Below are 5,194 nucleotides of genomic sequence, written 5' to 3' on the forward strand. Positions count from 1 at the left end.
TGGCGTTCCTTTCAATTTGGCACATTTTCTTTGGTTTTGCAGCCTGGAATTCAGCTCTTATCTAGACACAGCCTCTTATAAACCCCCAATACACACCTGCAGCTGGCTAACAGACACAGCTGGGGACTATAGCTGCTGAATTCAGAGGAGCATTCAGCTGCTAAACAAACAGATTTTCCGATCAGGCGAAAAGTGATTTTTGGATTTACTTTACAGTGAGGAATAAACTCCAAATTAATCTGAATTGGCTATTGTTTGTAAACATAAGCTTTATAAGGTCATAATATGTAAAATTGTGCGTATAAAGCTCACTCTACTGCCCCCAAGTTGCCAAAACATAAAGATATATAACAATAACGCAGCTGAAAATTAAATATTTTTAAATTGAGTGGTTTACTGGCTTATAAGAACATAATGAATGAAGCATACTGCTTTATTTAAGATCAAAAGTAAACATATGGCTTCTATGATTGGAGTTCTATCTAACTTTAGTTCATCTATAGCAGGGTTGTCAAACTTTTTTCACAGAGGGCCACATGAAGAAAAATATACGAAGGGCTCGGCCACTCACTAGAGGTATGTTGCCTCATAAGTTCTGTTATAAATTGGAAAAGTCAATCCAATGTAGGTACATTATTCTTGATACTGGAAAATGCTTTAAGAAAAAAACAACTCACAGCTCTCCAGATGGTTTACTTTATTGGGGTTGGCAGCTCACTCCTTAAAACAGAAGCTTCAGATATACAGGACTGTCTCAGAAAATTAGAATATTGTGATAAAGTTCTTTATTTTCTGTAATGCAATTAAAAAAACAAAAATGTCATACATTCTGGATTCATTACAAATCAACTGAAATATTGCAAGCCTTTTATTATTTTAATATTGCTGATTATGGCATACAGCTTAAGAAAACTCAAAAATCCTATCTCAAAAAATTAGAATAGTTCCTCAGACCAAGTAAAAAAAAAAGATTTATAACAGCAAAACACAATCAAACATTTGAAAATGTCCATTAATGCACTCAGTACTTGGTTGGGAATCCTTTTGCACGGATTACTGCATCAATGCGGCGTGGCATGGAGGCAATCAGCCTGTGGCATTGCTGAGGTGTTATGGATGCCCAGGATGCTTCAATAGCGGCCTTTAGCTCATTAGCATTGTTGGGTCTGGTGTCTTTCAGCTTCTTCTTCACAATACCCCACATATTCTCTATGGGGTTCAGGTCAGGGGAATTTGTAGGCCAATCGAGGACAGTAATGCCATGGTCAGTACACCAGTTACTGGTGGTTTTGGCACTGTGGGCAGGTGCCAGATCATGCTGGAAAATGAATTCCTCATCTCCATAGAGCTTTTCAGCAGACGGAAGCATGTAGTGCTCTAAAATCTCTTGGTACACAGCTGCATTTACTCTGGGCTTGATGAAACGCAGTGGACCAACACCAGCAGCTGACATGGCTCCCCAAACCATCGCTGACTGTGGGAACTTCACACTGGATTTCAAGCAACTTGGATTTTGCTCCTCTCCAGCCTTTCTCCAGACTCTGGCGCCTTGACTTCCAAATGAAATACAAAACTTGCTTTCGTCTGAAAAGAGGACTTTGGACCACTGTGCAACTGTCCAGTGCTTCTTTTCCTTAGCCCAAGTCAGACGCCTCTTCCGTTGTCTTGAGTTCAGAAGTGGCTTGACCATGGGAATACGGCTATTGTAGCCCATTTCCCGGACACGTCTGTGAACAGTGACTTTTGATACCTGGACTCCAGCTTCAGTCCACTGTCTTTGAAGCTCCCCCAAATTCTGGAAGCGACTCTTCTTCACAATGCTGTTAAGGCTGCGGTCATCTCTCTTGGTTGTGCAGCGTTTCCTGCCACATTTCCCCCTTCCAACAGACTTTTTGTGGATGTGCTTTGAAACTGCACTCTGTGAACAGCTTGCTCTTTGAGAAATTTCTTTTTGTGTCTTACCCTCCTGATGGAGGGTGTCAATGACGGTCCTCTGGACAGCAGTCAGATCAGCAGTCTTCCCCATACTTGTGATTTAGTTTACTGAACCAAGCTGAGTGTTTTTCAAGGCTCAGGAAACCCTTGCAGGTGTTTCGAGTTAATTAGACGATTCAAGTGATTCGTTGAACACCCTACTAGTATACTTTTTCATGATATTCTAATATTTAGAGATAGGATATTTGAGTTTTCTTAAGCTGTATGCCATAATCAGCAATATTAAAATAATAAAAGGCTTGCAATATTTCAGTTGATTTGTAATGAATCCAGAATGTATGACATTTTTGTTTTTTTAATTGCATTACAGAAAATAAAGAACTTTATCACAATATTCTAATTTTCTGAGACAGTCCTGTACATACAGCTTATAATGAGAGGAAATGTGAAGGGTAGATTTCAAGGTTGTTTCTTATTGGGCTTTTTTCTTATCAACTTAGATTTGTTAGAACATGTTTTCAACTTGAATTGACTGAATTTATTTGAAAATTGGGCTTATTAACTCATGAATACTGTGTAATATATTTTAACATATATATTTACAATTTTATTGTACTTATATTTAAGTACAATATGAGACAAGCAGAAGTTTATTATACTTAAGTCATTATACTTTTTGAATTTGCTGAGTGGGGGCCGATTCAAAATGGTCCGCAGGCCGCATTTGGCCCCTGGACCGTAGTTTGGACACCCCTGATCTATAGCTTTTTTTAGTGGTCATCAATTTGAATGTAATGGTGGCTAATGATAAAAAAACTTGTCATGGTACTAATATTTTTTGCTAAAGCCAACCAGGGAAATTTCATTTAAATTGAGTTTGTTACTCATTAAACTTTTCTAGTCTTCTCAGGCAGAAGCAGTGAATGTTGTTTCCAGAAGTGTCAGCAGTGAACTGGGCGTGCATGCTGTGTTGGCTGCTTCAGGAGCTCAGACGCTCAGAGTCAGGCTGCCTTAGCCAAGAGAGGATAGAAAGGAATTTGCTGAGCGATTCTCCCGCTGTAGATCCAAGAGGGGAGTTAAGATTCACACTTCCAAATGCCAAGACGGGAGTATTTTTATTGCAAATGTCTGGAGGAAATAAAAAAGGCTGCAAGTTTGTAGATTTTGATGCATTAGTCTCCAAATACTTTTCCAACCTTGAACGAGATAAATATTTAATGTCAGTATGAATATGAATGTGTGTGCTGAGCGGTGATCTTTTCAAGCTTGAATTACAGTACATACATTTCAGGGCCTCTTTTTGAACAGAAATGTATTACTCCATTCTAATGAAGACCACAATGGAAATTAATGTAAACGTCTGGTACTCAAGAGAAAATGCAACAATGTAGTAATCAATCTATAGATCATCACATCAAACTTTCTTTTTTGCTTTCATGTAGTGTGCTTTTAAGTTTTTTTTTGCATACAAATGGTCGGCAAAGTCTAAAATCCCAAAGTTCCCCGAAGCTTCTTTCTTTACGACGTACTGGGCTCCAGTTACAATCAGAGGGTAAAAAGAGGTGCTGTAACAAACGCAATATGAGGAATATAAAGCACATTTTAAACATTAAACATTCATTCATTGGACTGAATATTGATGAGGTGAAATATTATTCTCCTATTTGTTGAAAGAATTTGGTCTTACTTTTGGCACTCATAATTAAGCGCTTGGCAATGAAAACTTGTTTTAATTTGTCTTCCTTTATTCAGCTAGTCATACAATTGCCACATCAAAATAACATGTGTCTTACACTGGAGGACAACATGTGAAATACAATAATTAAATATTTTAAGGCACCACAAATTTAAGTAAATACAAAAAAAATGTTACTTCAAAATGCTGGAGAGAATTGGGCGAGCATTATGTAAACCATTCTCATATATTTTTGGTCATGCATCTGTTTACTATCTTTTAGTAATATCTGGTTGCGCCATTTAAAAGAGAGTGCAGAGAGAGAGAGAGAGAGCGGTGTTACTTTTTTGATCTGCTTTCCATAAGCGCTGGCTGCTGCAGAGCCATCTCTATGACACATTGCAAACACACTGAAACAGGCAGTGTTGTCAAAGTAACGGACCTGTTATATAAAGAATGAAAGCAGGACCTCAGCCTCACAAAGTTACTTGGTAGATTTGAAAAAGATCATTTGAAACAGGCTGGACAGCTCAAAAGGTTAGAGCTCAGTTCTATTAAGGTCTAGGTTATCGGTTTAATCCTCCTTCTGGCCAGAAGTAGTAACTTATTAAATCAATGCTTCTGTGAATGCAGTCTAGTTTCAAAAGGTGAGCATTTATTCTGCACATTTGAGGCCGCAGTCAACCAGTCAACTCTAAGGTAGTTAAACCTGAGTCACCACCCAAAAGTTTTACAATCTTGTACCTTCGTCTGAGTCTGATTATGGATATTTTTGTATTCCACTTAGCGGCCGAGCAATGGCACTTCAGGACTCTTTTAATCTGACTTTTATGACCACATGGCCTAATGGATAATTTTGAATTATTTTGTTGTTGAAAGATCGATTCTCATTAAGAGGGCAGAATCAGAATCGTAAATGTCCCCACAGACATTTGTTAAAGTAGAAAAGTACGAGCCCCTAAAGGTTCATAGAAAAGTATCTTGTGTGGACAAGATACTTTCTTATGGTTAGACACATCAAACTGCCCGATTATTATGCCATATTATTAGTTTTATGAAGAAGATGTCCGGTCGCCTGTGTGTGGGTATTTGTTTTCAGAAGATATTATGATAATGTCATTCGTTCCGGTGTACTCCGACAGGACTAAGCACTACATTAAGATTAAGATTAAACAAACTTCTTTCACTTGGGAATACACATAGAGTTAGCCAGATGTGTGTAAATCACTGTTCATGGTTATTTGAAAACAAATGCTGGTGCTGGACACACACATACACCAAACACACACACACAGAGCGGAGCTGAGCAGAGCACAACACACACGCATCATGTGCCCTGGTGACCGCCGACATCTCCATCATAAAACTAATAGGGGGAATAATAGGGCAGTGTGTGTGTGTGTGTGTGTGTGTGTGTGTGTTTGTTATACGGTTACAGAAGCACGTTGCCCATACAGGGAGCACGATGCATCTCAAATTTCACTTTTTTCTCAGATTTGACTTTTTTTCTTCTAAATATGCCTTTTTCTCTCAGAATGTGCCCTTTTCTCAGAATTGACTTTTTTTTTACATGGATTTTAGTAT

The sequence above is a fragment of the Notothenia rossii genome, assembly GCF_949606895.1.
Source record: "Notothenia rossii genome assembly, chromosome: 7".
Taxonomy (NCBI): Eukaryota; Metazoa; Chordata; class Actinopteri; order Perciformes; family Nototheniidae; genus Notothenia; species Notothenia rossii.